Source organism: Gymnogyps californianus, chromosome 4, assembly GCF_018139145.2.
Source record: "Gymnogyps californianus isolate 813 chromosome 4, ASM1813914v2, whole genome shotgun sequence".
NCBI classification, from domain to species: domain Eukaryota; kingdom Metazoa; phylum Chordata; class Aves; order Accipitriformes; family Cathartidae; genus Gymnogyps; species Gymnogyps californianus.
This window is the reverse complement of record NC_059474.1, coordinates 48249858-48266293: the sequence shown is the minus strand read 5'-3', so window position 1 is coordinate 48266293 and position 16436 is coordinate 48249858. Positions and strand designations below refer to the sequence as shown.

The following is a 16436-nucleotide window of genomic DNA, read 5'->3' as shown; positions in this document are numbered from 1 at the left end:
CCTGACACCTTCCTAAGTGTATTTCTGTAAAGTAAAATGTGCCCTAGGCCAAAGTTCTAATTACAGATCAAATTCATCTTCCAACATTACTTTTTATAACTCTGTATTTTTCAATACGCTCTAGGCTACATTACCAGCTAGGATAGAATTGCTGCACAATTCCTTTTTATTTTGCTAACTTTTTTTCTGAAAAGTTTAAAACATTCCCATGTCTACTTCAGCCTTAGTTCAGAGAATAATCCTGATAAGTCGCTTAAGTGTACACATAAAGCAATATGCTTGAATTTCAATGAAGTAAATAGGATTTAGGCTAAGACAATGATTCAAGAAAGTGCTTTAAAATGTACTTGTGTTCAGACCTGTTCTGCAAAAAACCCCACAAATCTATGTTTAGCTTTAAGCATAACTTAAGAATTTAGGTCTCACTGAAGCTATTCGTCTGTTTAAGTTTTTTGCTGAATGAGTATTTATTTAATAAGGGACAATTATTAACTAATCTTTTAACTTAGATCTTAAATAGTCCTTTCACTTTTTAACTAATCTTTTCACTTAAATTAAAGCCAATGGAAAAAAAAGGAATCAGAAAGCCAATAAGCAAACTGTTGAGATAAACAAAAGGAAGGCAATTTAACTGATACAATACCGGGAGATTTAGCAAGGAAATAATACAGGTTTTTTTAAGCTGATGTCTTGTATAATATTATGTTGTATGATATTGTGAAAGTCTTCAGAGACTATGCAATGCTATTTATATAAATATACAAATACCTTAGTATTATGTCCAGAAACAGTTTTGTTGTTATGTGAATTTTTATTTTATTAATTCATGAAGATTCTCTGGGGCTGATTGCTGTTCACATTTACACTATGCGATGGAAGATACATTTTTATCACATTGCAACTTCTTTGCCTAAGAAGTGTAAATGGCCCTTGAAATAAATAAAAAGCAGGTCCTTTGAATCTTAACAGTGACATAGCTAAAGCAAAAGCTACAGCAAAAGAATTCAACTAATTTTATTTCATTCAGGCAAGACCTGATAAGATTTTAGGGAGATGTTGGAAAAAAATTCTCATTGCTGGTGTCAGAGGAAGTGCAATTAGTGTGGAGCTGATGTTTTCTTTCTCTCTGAACTACTGTGCAAAAACAAAGCAAATGAACTCACAGAAACTGACAAAACAGTGAAGCACACAGATAATCGAGCCCCAGGACAGATCTACTTTTTCCTGTGAAATCTTACAAAGGAAGAATTCAGATCTCCCCCAAACCCAGTTTGTTTCTCCTATCATTTTCTTTTGCATTCTCTGCAGAAACGGTTGCAACAGATATTACAGGAGGCAAAATCAGTATTTCCAGCTGAAAGCCATCAGAATTAAGGGGACTTTCTCCTGAATCTTGGCAAGGGGACCCTTTTTCAAACCCCACCCATCCTATAACCTAGCAGGCCACTCTAGCTGCTACCATTCTTTATGCCTGCTCATTGTTCTGCAAAAGCAGTGGAAGGGGAGTTTTTGTTTCCTGCAACAGCAATAATTTTTGTGGCTATTTGCCATATAGTGTACAAGGGACTGTTGATTTCAAAGCCCTGCTCCAGTTTATCAGAAGTCAGCTTGGCAGGAACCAAATTTAACTTTGAAGCTGTTTCTGAAATGAAAGCTAGGACTTTCTTTTCTACCTCTAAAGTCTGCAAGATGTGTGCCACAACAGTCTTTAGAGACCTCTAAAACCATCTCTGATGGTATGGTTGCTCACAACTGCATAGGAAGGAAATAATCAGATATAAGCTTTTTTTTTTTTTTTTAAATTTCCCGATCCCATTTGCACGAGTTCACTGGCAGTCCTTTTCTGCAGAACAAAGGGAGAGAGCAAAACTCACTGTCTTATATTACTCAGCATTGCTCTGATACTGAAGCACAAATAAAAGATGGAAGATAATCAATGGTTCTGGAACCTCTGCTGCATCCAGATGCAACAGTGTAAAGATATGTACTCTCCTAAGCACAAACAGTAAGATCTCAATGTTAAATATGCAGTTAGGCTGGAACATGAAGCTGGACAGCCAGTCAAAGAAATAATAAACTGTGAAAGAACCTAAAACAAAGTAAACAACCTTATAAAGTTGCATGTCTCATCTGCTTCAGCAGATTTTTGATACTGACAGTAAAGTCAATTTGAGCCAGTGGTTTCCTAATATAAATGGAAATGAGCACATTTGTTTGCAACCCCATTATAAGGCCTGCTTTGAAGATCTGTGCCGAAATTGTTTGCCATCTTCTGAGCAGTACAAAGTTACAAATTCTTGTGCCGCTACACCAACAAATGCCATGTTTATATGAGTATCCCGCACTAACAGCATGTAATGGGAAATAACCTAGAGGAATACATGCAGTAACATCCCAAGGATGTGAAAAGGGGCAGATTAAGTCATAGATACACTTCCACTCTTCTGATTTTTTCAGCCCAAACAAAACCTGACAAAGAAATATCAAGGACAATAACGTTCCCAGGAGCTTTGGACTATAAGCCTATGAAAATCAACAGGAGTCTTTCCACTGATTGCAGAAAGTGTTAGGGAAGATTTGGACATATGATTAGTTTGCTCTGCATTGCTAAGATTACGTTCCTCTTACAGGAGGATGCAACAGACCCCACAGAGTTTCTCAAATCTACACAGGTTATTGCATTACAGAACAGCATTGACATATTGAGGGCTGTTTCAGTCATAGCTTGCCAATACCAGTATTGGAAAGTGAATGTAATGGTATAGTGAAATAGTGTATAGTGGTACAGTAGAAATAATGAATCTTGCTGAAGTGATCTTAAGAGCATATTTCTGCACCTGAGAAGTATTATTATGACAATCCCAAACGTCACATCTCAGACCATTATGATCTGAAATAGGTAACTAGAAAATACCCATAATTCAGTTTGATGTCAGTAAAGTAACTCCATCTTCAGGAAGTGAAATCCAGCAACACCATATAAGGCAGCATTTTTATTCAGGATTACAGTAACAATATAAACTGTAAAAGCAAAGTCCAAAGTAAAAAATGCAACTTATTAAAATACTTTGTTTTATAGTGCTTGTGTATTAACACAAACCATATTGAACTGAATGTGGATGTTCTTGGCCAGCTTGTGGTTTTCTCAAAGTTATTGTCTCAGCAACTGCTCTTTCATACAGCATAAAAGGATCCTATGCTACTTTTTGCTTTCATGGATCTCAACAAGAATTTTCAGATGAAGTTAGCATCTCAAATCAGGAAAAACCATGTATACCACCACTTAAAAAGTACAGCAGTTGTTTTTCTCCTGTAATCACTGACTGCAACTCTTCTGGCTTTCTGATAGCCAGTGCAGGAAACTTCTCCTGAGAAACATGTTCAGGGGGACACAAAGTGGACAATCCTTGTAGGATTTCAGTTACAGAAAACACTTTCTAAAAGGCTCCTTTCATGCTAGCATTCCACCCCATGCACATCCCAGTTGTGGCTAGTGCCGCAGTTACCCTCCCACTCCTGAATACCAAAAAGCAGCTGGGCAGCAGGTCGTGATCTGTACCTAGTGCATGAGGGTCCCCAAATGGGAATGAGATTGCGTGCTATAGTGAATAAGCTGCAGGCTTTATGGAAGTGCATCAGATACAGTCCAAACGGTTGTGTGATGTGCATAATGCATGTGACCCAACAGTCCTGATGATACTGATAGGGTTGGGCCTTGAAAACACAGCCCAGTATTAACAGCTTAGTCTGACATGTACTTTATCTTGTTGACCTAGAGCCTTTCCTTCAGCTGAAACCAAATCTTGCCTAGGACCTACCAGATAGTCTTGATTCAGCAGGCATCTGGAACGGAGGCTGGTCCCTCTCAGCAAATCACTTCATTGAATTCTTTAATTCAGCATCTTCCAAACTTTTAAAAGGGGATCCCTGTTTTAGAAAACTAAATCAATCATTGTCTGCTTTAACTCTGCCCGTGCTGTTTTCAGTTCACATTTTACAAATCTCACCTTGGAAGCTAGAACTTCCACTTGTATTACAATGGCTTAATCGCAAGAACAGCCTGCAAATGCAACCTACCAAGCCTGAACCAAATCAGAAGAAAGGCAATTTCAAAATTGTCTAAAGCAATTTTGATCTTTGCAGGTATCAGCACTTTTGAAAAAGTGTCACTCAGGTACATAAAATTGCCAGGATAATCTACTTTCCAAAAACCATATCCAAAAAGAATTCTATGTAATCTCTCTAGTATCATTTTATGAGCATGAGGGTTTACCTTGTATATAGACTGAGCAAGTGGATTCCCTTGAAACTTATGAAGAATGGGAATGTTGTTAACACTGATTCTCAATCCAGGCTTCTTGTTCCCTGCTTGGGATGTGCTGTCAGGACTTCTTTGGCATTTTGTATCCTCAAAACTATTTTATAGGTGTGTGAAGAGGAAGACTACACAACATAGAAGGCAAAACTCCCAGGTGTTGTCTTAGATCTTCCAGTAGCGTAGATTCACTACCACCCGTAGGCACACAAAGATTACAAAGGGCATGTGACTACAACATTTGTATTGTAGGATATGTTTTCCCATTTTCCCAATACTTCCTTCCTACCAAATAGGAAAAATAGATGATGACCTGATGTACTCAAATCCTAGTTAATTGGTGACAAGCTGACCCTCCTCAGCTATAGGGAAACATAGCCTTTTGTCTGGCTACAACAGCATGATTTATTACATCATCTCTGTTGCCAGTTTCCTGGAGATTGAAGAGATTCTTAGAGATTTGCATCTCTTCAGCTTTTGTTTGGTTTTCTACACAGATATCTTCAACCAGTAGTTTGGTTATTTTTTCTAAAAAATTTCTTTCCTCCCTTCAAAATTAGCATATTATTTGTATGGTTTTAACTGGTTATATTGAAACTTTTGTTCTTGGTCATCCTTTAAAAAATCTAGAATTGATTTTCCCAGTAGATTTGGAATGTGTTAAACTAAGTAGAATTGATTATTATGCCTATGTGACCTAAAAGCAGGGTTTCCCTCTGCCGTTCTTGGAATGCCTACTGAGATGACGTTTGCCAAATTTCTAATGGCTATCCACCTGTAATTTTTCTCCTCACTTACTAGCAATTTTAACAGATCTTAACACAGATTCAAAAGTTCACCAAGCAATAGATGAGATTTCAAAAGATTTTAAATGCTGTCATTTGTTAACTTACTTACATGGAAGTTCTAACACACATACTCCATCTTTGGGTTTTTTAAAATTTTTTTCATGACGTATGTGAACAGTTCAAATTTTAAACTTATTTTGCACTATCTTACTAAGGACTGAACTGTTGCAATTTTACTTACATCTAGAATCCATCTGGATCAATTAGCATCTATGGCTCTACTGACTTCATGTAGCAAGGTGTCTGCCCAAGAGCTACTACAGTAGTAGTCCATCAAGTATTCATCCTATAATCCTCCTAGATAATCTCATTCTCTTGAATATATTTTGATTCTTTTTAAGCAAGCAAAAAAAATCAGTGGTCTCCTTAGGATTTTTATTTCATACACCGAGGCCAGGTCTTTAGATGGTACAAAAGGCTTTAAACTAAATGGGTTTTTCAAGTGCTGCACTATCTTTTTTGTTCTGTGTATATTACAACATATGATGACAGCATGTTATTTCTGAACTGTCCTTGGCATGTTGTCAGCAATCCTCTGCTCAAAAACTCGTGTTCTAAGGGTCATACCTTACTTGGAGAACCCTTTGAGAATCCATATGCAGCAGGTTACTGATACAATGCAGTGTTTATTCACATTGGCTACTGACAAGGACTCAACAACACAAAAGACCCACATTACTGAAAGCACTCATTATTATGCTTTTAACTTCACTGGCCTTTGAAAAATGAACGCAGAGAAACAGAAATGTCTGCGATCATTTTGCCCCTCAGATTCTTCACTTTTTAGGAGGCATTTATCTTCCTAAAAGCTAAGAAGTGGTTGCATTGGGATATGAAACAACTGAGAAAGCATTTCTGTTCCTGCGAAGGCAACCACCGCAAAGGGCACTTACACCAGAGCACGCATTGCCCTACACGTACCTACCTAATCACTAGGAACCTGCCAGGCACTTCGATTAATCTGACTCGGTGTCAGGCGAGTCCCAACGACTCCAGCTGGAGAAAAGCATTTGCAAAATCCTTTTTGATGCGCAGGAAACTGTAAGACAAAGGTTCGAAGTGTTCCCCGCTGAAGCGAGCATCGCGGAAAAAAAACCCGAGGGGGATGTATTTATTTCCTAGGCCTGTCCCTCCTTCCCTCTCCCACACACGCCAGCCTGGGGCGACAGCAAACACCGTTATCCCGCCGACCGCCGCCGCCTCAGCACCTGAGGAGGCGCAGGGCGAGCCGCAGATCTGCCAGTGGGCACAGGGAACCCACCTAGCTACCAGGGCAGCCGGCCCAGCCCGCGCCCCCCAGCCCCGCGCTGGGCGAAGGCAGCGGCGCCCCAGGCCGCTCCGCTGAGGGCGGTTAGCTCCGCGGCCCTCGCGCCCGCCGCTCCCGCTTCCACGCACCCAGCCCCCGCCGCCCCACCGCATACCCCAGCCACCCACAGTCCCGCCTCCGCCTCTGATTGGAGGACAGCGCGGCGGCCGCGCCCGCCATTGGATACTAGAGCGGCGGCCGCGCTCGCCATTGGCTGTCGGTGGATGCCACTCGGGGCGGTGGCGGCCGGGGGAGGTGGTGAGGCGCTCGGGACCGATCTTCTGCTCCGCGGCGGCGGGGTGGCGGCGGCACCATGGTGAGCTCCGCCGGGCCACCTTCCCTACCCGGGAGACCGGGGCTGACGGAGGACGTCTGGTCTGGTCTGGTCTGGTCTGGTCTGGTCCGGCCGGATCCGGGCCCGGGCCCGGGCCCGTGGTGGGAGGGAAGAGGTTGAATCTGCTTGGGAAGAGGGAAGGGTGAGGGGAGCCGGGCCCCAGCCCTTTGTTTTGGGGGGACATGGGGGGGGGGGGGGGGGAGAGTGTTTCGGAGAGGTTGCTTCCCGCCAGGGTGACCGGCACCGGGGTGGGATGGAGGGGTGGGGTGGGATGCTGCGGGGCGGCGGAAGGGGCTCCCCCGCCCGGTGCCTGACTGTGCCGCCGCCTCGCCCTGCCCCGCAGTACGGCTTCGTCAATCACGCCCTGGAGCTGCTCGTCATCCGCAACTACGGCCCCGCCGTCTGGGAGGACATCAAGTAAGTGTGTGTGTGTGTGTGTGTGTGTGCGCGCGCGCGCGCGTGTCCGTGCGTGTGCGTGTCCCTCCGCCCCGTCGCGGGGGCGGGCTGCGCCGGGGGCCGGGGCCGCCCGCCTGCGGGGACACCTGACAGGGCGGCCACGGCCCGGCGGCGCCCCGTTTGCCGCCCGGCGCGGCTCTCCGGTACCGGCAGGTCTGTATAAACGTCTGTTGTCTGGCAGCGGTCCTCGGGAGGTTGCTCTCAGCCGTGACAAGACCAGCGCGGTTCTTGCCGCGTTGCATCCCGCTCGGGGCCTTTCTTAATGCGGCAAAGACCCGCCTTGTTCCGTCTTCACTGATCTCCAGGAGCCGCAGCGGAGATGGCATTGATCCCTGCGGTTCCCTCGATTATACAAAGTATATGGCAGAAATAATGTGCAGGCAAAACGTCCCAGAAACCACGGAAGCCCTTCCTTGAGTCAGACCACCGGATGAACCATGCAACAGTTATATCTCTCTGCATTCCTGAAGGAACTGAAATACAGTTTTTAGCTAGTAAACTCTATGTAAAACTAGTGTGAGATTTTGGTAATGTGCTCAGCTTGAAATTAAGAAAAGTCACTGCTGTAGAGACATACGTGTAAGAATGTATGTATAAGAATGATTTTTGGCTGTCTTCTCTTGAACCTGGTGTCTTGTGTCCAGCCCTTGTTTGTCTGGCAGTATAGCATTTTTCCAGGGACATGACTGTCTTCACTTTAAACTTTTGATGAATTGTGAGATTGCACAAGAAGTTTGGAATAGGTAGTGCAAACAAAATTCTATTTACCATAAACATGGTAGTATTGATACTTGGGCAAAACTACAAGAAAGATTTTTAAAAAGACATAAATGCTTACAGAATTGTAAGCTTACTTTGTAAGGTAACTATGTAGTTAGAATAAAGGGTTTAATATGATCTCTTGATATCATATGTTTTAAGGGAGTAGAAGATTATCCAGCTTGGAGAAAGTGATCTTCTTTCAACTGGACACCTTCTTCTATACTCTTTCCCATTTATTTTGGGCCAATTTTAATATGTCAGTGTAGCTGTCTTGCCATTGTCCTAATACAATTTTTGGAGTTAAAAGACTGCTCTTGACTGTGAGATTTTTGTGACCATGATACTTTTTTTCATTAATCCATTCATTAAGAATGTGGTAATCTTACAGTACCATGAAATCAGAGAATCATAGAAATGTTGGTTGGAGGGGACCTCTGGAGGTCATCTAGTCCAGTCTCTGTTCCAACCAGGACTGTTACCGGCACTAGATCAGGGCTCAGGTATGACTTATGTCTAGCTGAGTCTTTAAAATCACCAAAGATGGAGAGTCCACAGTTCTGGTTCAGCAGACACTCACTGTTCCCATGATCCCTGACAGTTAGTCTATAAATTACTCCTTGCAAATGCAGTTCTGTGGATTGCGTAGATGAGTCTTCAGTGAATGCCACACAGTTTTGTGCTGTAAGTTAAGTGAGCTATAAAAGTTTATTTTTCTTATATACCTTATCTAAATACACTGATCTATTTTGAATTCTTATGGTTTGATACTGATTTTATGACACATGTAAGTTAAGAGACTTAATAAAAATCATGATACATACATCATTTTCCATGAAAATTATAGTAAAATATTTATAAAATATAAGAAAGAATGTTCACTCTTTCCTGGCATGCCATCCCTTACCAAGATGCCTTTGAGTATTATGGTCCACTTCTGTCCAGATTACCCACTGAACAGAATTTGTACTTAAGATTAATCCATCTGAGAAGATACAAAGTTTCATCTTCTAGTACAAGATCATGCTGCAGACTGTCAGAACCTGGTCATAATTCCTGATGCATCCTATCTCTTAAGATTTTACACACACTTAATAGAATACTGAAGATAACTAAAGCCTATGAGGAGTACTACTCATTGAACGTTTTGGAGAAATTTAATAGAAAGATATGAAATATTTTGCTAGGGTCAGCTGTGAAAATTCAGGAAGCTGCTACATTCTGTTTCTGTTTTTCAGCTGAGAAACATTTCTGTCTTGTAGCAGCCCAACAGCTAGGCTCTGCTATTAACTCACAGAGAAGATGGCTTTCTGGAAGGAAACTGTACCACACCACCACCCGAACAGAAGAATGGAACATGATCTGCAAGAAGGAGCCAAAGTATATGCAACAGCTGCCATAGCTCCTTATGCAAAGGGTGTTTGCAACAGGGTATTTATTCAGCAGGATTTATCTTAGAAAGTGTTGTATCCTAGAGTTTATAAACCAGCAAACAAACCCCTATATATCTCACTGGGAACAGATTATAGTGGTGCTGGTTTAGGGGATGGTACGGGGTCAACTGATAGACACTAAACGCTTGTTATTTTAGGGACTTTAAGTTGTTGTAGTGCACTTATAGAGATGTTGTGGGAGAAGTTAGATATTTTACCTTATGTAAGCAAATACAGACTTCTTGCAAAGGCTTTGTTAGAACTGTTAATCATTTAGGAAGCAATGGGAAGATATAGACCAGTGTTGTGGCATGCTGGGTTGAATCAGTTGAATCACTGATGATTGAATTGGAGGAGTAATTGTTGAAGTCAACAGTCTTCGGCTGTTTAAAAAAAATGAGAGGAACTTTGCACTGTTAGTGTGGTTGAATTTACAACAGTTTAAGCATTTCAGTGAAGCAGAAAGGCCTCTGGGTTGTTCAGTACAAAATTTGGCATCTAAGCCTTTTGGGCTTTTTTTTTTAATGTTGAGCTGATCACATACTGCTATTTTGTTCTCCCTGAAGTCACTGCAGAAGCTGTGAATCAGCATTGCAGAGCGGTGGGTTGTGATTGCTGAGTGATTCTCAAATGCCGGTGGGTGAATTTGTACTTAATATTGATAGAAGTGAAAAGAAAACATAGAACTGAATAAACTGAAGTAATGAAAACAGGTCATTCTTCAAAAAAGTACATTCAGAAAAGTTAAATACTGAATTGAAAGGGTATGCTCCATCTGAAGCATGAAGACTTGTCTTCTGTAGCTTCTTCAGTCAAAAGTGACATTGAATGAAGTTCTTAAATATAGAATTTGGGAGACCAAATAGTTGAATTTGATGCTCTTATGAGAGTGGTGTTTTTGTTGCCATCACTTCCTGCTGACTGAGTCAGAATGACGATTTCAAGTCTCTCTTTCTGCTATTTCATTCATTTTTCAACATTCTTGTGAAACCACAATCTATCTGAAAAAGATACATACTGATTTTGTTTTTAAATGTCCCAGAGTGGAATTCATGGGAAAGGTAGACTCCATGGTTTTTTCATCCACTTTTAAAAGAGAGCATAACTAAACAACAGACTTTTTTTTACACATCAGGCAACCTTTACAATGAGGCACTAAGCTCATGGAAAAATTACAGTATATACTCTGAAATTTTACTGAATATCAATTTTGTCGGCTCAATGGAAATATGTCTTGGTTTTGCTAAAGAACTAGGATTAAAATACTTAAAACCCAAAACAATTCAAAGCCATCTATTTCAGAACCAACATTGTTGATCCCAAATAGGTTGAATTCAAAATGAGATGAAGAAAGCTGGCATACGGGCGATGAAAGGTAATCTTGATTTATGGAGCCTTTATTCATTTTCTCAACCACAAAGTCTCAAAAATTTGTTTCTCCTTAGTTTTTCTCTGGCTAGCACTCATAGAATTGAGAATTTGGGCTTGTGGACAGTTTTTTCATGATGAAGCCCTAGAAGCATTAGAGGGATTTAGCAAAGCTGAATGAGAGAGGGGGAGTGAGGGCCACTTGGGAGAGTCCTTCTGCAGTTGCTGAATTCTGCAGTAGCGTATTTTTCTTAGTGGAAAGTGAAGATGATTCAGCATAATAATTTCTTTTGTTTACTGGCAGTTGTAAGCTGCATATGCACTTCTCATTGTAGTTCACTCCTTCAGTCCTTGAAAGGGGAGACTTAGGACCTGGAATACATGGAGACATGCTTCTTTGATCAGCACTCCACTAGCTCTGCAAAGAGTTATTAGTAAATAAACTGTTACTTAGAGATGTTAAGCACATTTTTGCTGAGAAGACACTTTTGATTTGTCCTTTCCCTGCTCAAGAGAAAACCTCTCTCAAGTCCCTTATTTTGTTACATCCAGAGGGCTATTTCAGACTGTGTGGCCACGATTGCAATGGCTTGAAAAGATGGTTCTCAAGATTTGTTTGGCATTAGATATCTTCAATACCTCTGCAGCCAACATAAACGCTAGGTAACATAAACTAAAAATTGTCAGGCCTGACCATTCTCACATACATGCACTTGTGTGCTCATGTCTGATCAAGGCCAAACTTGTACTGCTGGGTGATATGGTAGTGTGTGAAAGCGGTAGTAAGTAGTGTGCATGGAATTACTGTCTATGTACCTGTTCAAAACAAAACAGAGAGATTACCCACATTTAAAAAAAAAAATGAATCCAAGGCTCATGAAGTTCTGTCTTCTCTGGTATGTTTTTGTGGTGGACATATTTAAAGAAGTGTGTTGTTACATATTTTTAAAAGGGGCTTCTACCATGATAAAATCTGAGCTCTTCTGCAACAGGTGTCACATCTGGCTGAGCTGAACAGCCAATATATGTGAAATTCTGAGCACTCCATTCAGCAGCTGTAAAGGTTTAATTGTGTAACAAGCATTAACAGGGATGTCTTCTTGAAACAGCTCCAGGACAATATGTGGGAGCTAGAGCAATGTTGTCAGCAGGGAATATGTACGTAGTCATTTATCCTCTGTTTCCCAACAGTATCCCTGTGTGTTTGATTAAATGAATACAGGGTTTTCCCATGGGCTCCTAAATCTGAATTGAGGCCAGGTTAAATGCTCAAACTGTGACACTTTCAAATGTATTGCCAAGAAAAGGAATGAGAACTCAAATATATTATTAAGAAATGCATTAAAATGCTTCATCACAAGACTGTAGAATAAATTAGTATTTTTCCCACAGAGGTGCATGAAAGATCTGGTTTTGGGAAATGAAGTGGCACAAGCAGTCAACTGCAGTCTTCACCTTCCTTCTGTTTCTATGGTAGAAGTCCCCACAAAAACATGTGTAGCCTGATGAGCATGGAAAAACTAGAACAGAAGTTGAAAACTCTCGGTTTGCAAAAAGTAACTACCTGGAGGTCAAACCACTTCTTAATTGATTCTAGAAAATAATATCTGTGTTGAAACTTGCACAGTAGCAAAGTAGGCATTTTGTGCCCCAAGAACCATGTATCCTTTGCTGGCTGTACCTTAGCATGGGATGCAGAAAGCAAGTAATAGTCTGATTTTCCTGGTGCTCAATGCTTAACGTAGAATTAAGGCATCATCCTGCCTTTGCCCTTTTCTGTCCTCCTTTTGTGAGTTACACTGGCATGTGCTGTCCACACACGTTCTTAAATGCCAAGACTTCAGGTCCAGGGAGCCTGCTGGGTGGCACAAACTTTACATGGACCCAATCGTCTGGAGGTGCACACGAAGAGCAGAAGTCAATCGTTTGTCCTATGAGGAAGGAAATTTTTGTTGTTCTCCACCAGACTTCACACATATTATCACCTACCAAGGCTCCAGGCTAGTTGATTCTTCAGAATTTGTTTTCTGTAACTGTCCTGTTATGGTTAAAACAGTGAAACACTGAGGGTTGAGAAATTATCCTGGTGCAATGTAAGTGGAAAGCTTCTCTCCTCAGTTTCAAATTGGGTTCAGCTGAAGTGGTAGAAAACTCTGTACAATTTGGGGGAGTGAAAAAAACTGCAGGGCTATCATTTGCCTTTAGAAAATGAAACAGACACAGAAACTTCTGCATTGTATCGGTAAAGGTTAACATAGGTCAGACTTTAGTTACTCACTGTGGCTTTTGCAGTAAAATGTAGGTGATTTAAGAACACATGTTTATTGGGTAAATTTTCAAAGGCATTCCTAGCAGTTAGGTGCATCAGTGTTGTTGCAGGGTGGCTAGTTAAGTCAGGAGAGGTAGATGCTTTTATTCATTTATGCATTTAAAAATGTCCTCCACTGACTTTCACTAGTATTTAGATACTTATAAGCTCATTGACAGGATGTGATATTCTGATTAATTTTATTTGCAGTTATATTCCAAAATAGTAAATAATATAAAAACAAATAATGTAATAGAAAATCTAGTCAACTCTGCCTTTAAGAAGATATATTACAATTTTTTTACAGGGGACAGAATTGGATTTTTTTTAAACTTGCATTGTTTTCTGGGAATTCTCGCGTAGCAAAAACTGTCCATTTTTATGCTTCTTAAACAAAGCAAATAATAAAAAACCTTTTGCAGCTGCAGAATAAAGGCTCTAGCTTGACTTATTGTGTCTGTATACTGAGTTCAGAATGTCACCTTGTCAAAGATGGTTTTTTCTGCTTACTAATATGGCAAAACACAATTTACATTTGTTGTAAAATGTAATCCTGTAAAATCCTGTAAAAATCAAGGTTTTGGCCTATTACTGTTGCTTAGCACAATGTTTAGATGTAATAGTAATTCATACTATAGTATAGTTTGCCTTTTCAGAAACCTAGAAAAATACTCACAAAAGCTGTAATGAGAGACTTGTTACAAGTTGCAACAGTAAGCTCTTAAGAGGTGCTGGAATTCAGATAACTTGTAGATCTGATGCTGGTGGCATGTAAAGTCCATGGAAGCTGTGTTTTGAGCATAAGAAGTGCTGAGTACCTTGAAAAAACAGGTCCACCTGTCTCAAACTGGGCACCCAAAATTGATGAAACCTTTTTGATCTGTGGTAGCCTTGCCCATTTAAAATGGAAATGGTATAATTGGCCTCACGAGCTTCTTGGAGAGTGAATTAATGCTTGTGCATGCAAATGGTATAGGGATCAATTCCACAGGAAGACTTGTTAGAAAGGAGCAATTCTGTCTTTAGAGCCAAATTTGAAAACTATGCTGTAAATAAAGCCTAAGGTTAAATATCGATGAATGGGATAAAATCAAATACGGAATAGTTGTGCATTAACTGAGTAGGATCTAGCCTCTGTACTGAAAGAACCAGTAGCCTGGAGGAAAAGGAACAGGTTCTGTGGGCTCATGAGTGTGATTGGTAGGTTGAGTCATGCAGGCTCAGGCAGAGGCAGGGAAATGTGGCTTGGAGCAAACTTCACTAATGGTGCTATGAGTGGTACCTGAGTCCATCTTTCCTGCTTTCACAAAACAACAAAAAAAAAGCTCATCAAATGCTTATGGTTCTTTATGAGACACTCGTTTTATTTCTTCATAATCATTCTGGAAAATGTAATGTTTTCTAAGTTTTCAGCTGACCGTAGTTTCTATATATAGGACAACTCTTTAAAAAGCATGTAAAACAGTATCATAGTGTATACCAATCTGTCTACAGTGTTAACAGTGTCACTTCTGCTGGGAGAGAAGATGGATAATCATCAGCTTAGAATGTAAAGTTTTTGGAGAAACGATATTTGTATATGTAGATACATATGCATATAAATATTTATGTGTAGGTATATGTGTGTGTGTCTGTGTGTGTGCATATTATGTCTACACAACCACAATGTGGCCTGGGCAATAAAAATGCAAACTAAACAGGAGATAAGAATCAAAGATCTGTACAAAATGTGAGGTGTGGCATTTCAGTTAGTTATCATGTATAGGTGAAGTGAGTGAAAAGCCTTCCAGTTATTTGTGGTATTTCTCAACAAGGGCTGATTTGCAAGAGAACCTTGGTGCCAAACTCCTTTTAAACATCTAAGTGTAAGTTTGGATGTGCCTAGGACTTCAGGTTTTTTTGATCCTATTAATGCCTTTGGGATTTCTCCCATCAAATTGCTGGCTTTCCTGTTCCTTTCTTATGTACTTCTCTTCCCAGGAACTGTAGAAAAAGTCCAGGTGGCTAACACGTGGGTTATGGATTTTACCACATAGACATGTATAGCTGTATATTGCAGTGGTGGTAATCAGTCCCGTGTGAATCATCTCTCCTGCTTTGTTGAACTGCTGTGAGCTTGCTCGGTATTTCCCTTTCCCAGCCCACAACTAATTTATTATAAAGAATGCTTGCTTTACAGTTTACCTAAAGTTACCGATTCTTTCATGCTAAAAAATGTTGCAGACATATTGTGTTAAATATCTTAATTGTCTTCTCACTGTGAACACTGATGAAAAACTTACTATTCACTAGAGTTTTAGATTGGAAGTCCATACTTATTTTGGGTCATGTAGGACTCAGTTATAATTAATTGCAGTGGTCTATGAAAAAACATGAAAATTGATTTTTCGCTGCCTTCTTAGCACCATGTGGGTTTACCCAGTGCTGAAGATGGAGTGTTCTGTTCAATCAATCCCATAACAATTTTGAAAAAAATACATATTACTTACAAGTAGATGTCAGAAAGAGACTTTGGAAAGCCATTAGTGGTGAAAGGACAATAGATTAATTTTTTTAATCCATACACTTCTTAACATTAATGAGTGTTTATCCAGGAAGTGGCGTTAAGTAGGAACATTTATTGTTGTTTATGTTTCCAAGTCCTTATTTCATACTATTCCAAAGTTCTAAGCAGTATTTTTTAAGTTTTCTTAAAGCTGATGCTGAATAGATGACTCTTCATGGGTCTGGAGGTTAATATTCACAAGATTTGTAGGGTCAGGACACTACACTTCCTGCTCCTTCAGTTCCTCACAGCGGAAGGACCTGCTTGGAGGTCAGGAGTTTAAACTGTGTGGATGTCAAATGCTTTAATTTGTCTGGGAAAGACTTGGCTAAAAGGAAATAGTGGCATGTTGTGAAACACATTGTGAGTGTTCTTGCAGTATCTCTCAGGTACTTTGCAGTTTTCCCAGAATTGGGAAGTGCTTTTAGACCTGTCAGGATACCAGGTGTTACAGACATATCACTCACTCTTATAAATGAAATGCTTAAAAGAGTATTTTGTAAATACTGTTCCTTTTAGTCCACTTATGTAAAAGGAAGCAAAATAATACTAGCTTTATATTTTAAATAATATTTTTAGTATTTGGAGTAGTAGCAAAGAACTTGTACATTTGTTAACTGTATCTTCTAGGATTATCTTGTTTTGAAAACCTACATTAAACACTCTCATATCCAGCCTGTAAAACTGGGAAATAGCTCAGAACTCTGAAGTCTATAAATACACCTATTTACTTTACCCAGAATGTCATTTTCCTGGACAGATTC

At 40.2% G+C, this 16436-nt stretch overlaps 1 protein-coding gene across 3 annotated transcripts in view; it reads left to right on the top strand.

Moving 5' to 3' along the window:
- Positions 1-7152: 7152 nt before the first annotated feature.
- Positions 7153-16436, top strand: part of GUCY1B1 (guanylate cyclase 1 soluble subunit beta 1) — a 45298-nt gene continuing 36014 nt past the window's right edge. For 2 of the 3 annotated variants that reach the window (XM_050895593.1, XM_050895592.1), the window contains exon 1: positions 7153-7220. The gene's annotated coding sequence lies outside the window, so the exon portion shown is untranslated. The remainder of the gene's footprint in view (positions 7221-16436) is intronic. The other variant, XM_050895591.1, reaches the window with a different exon arrangement.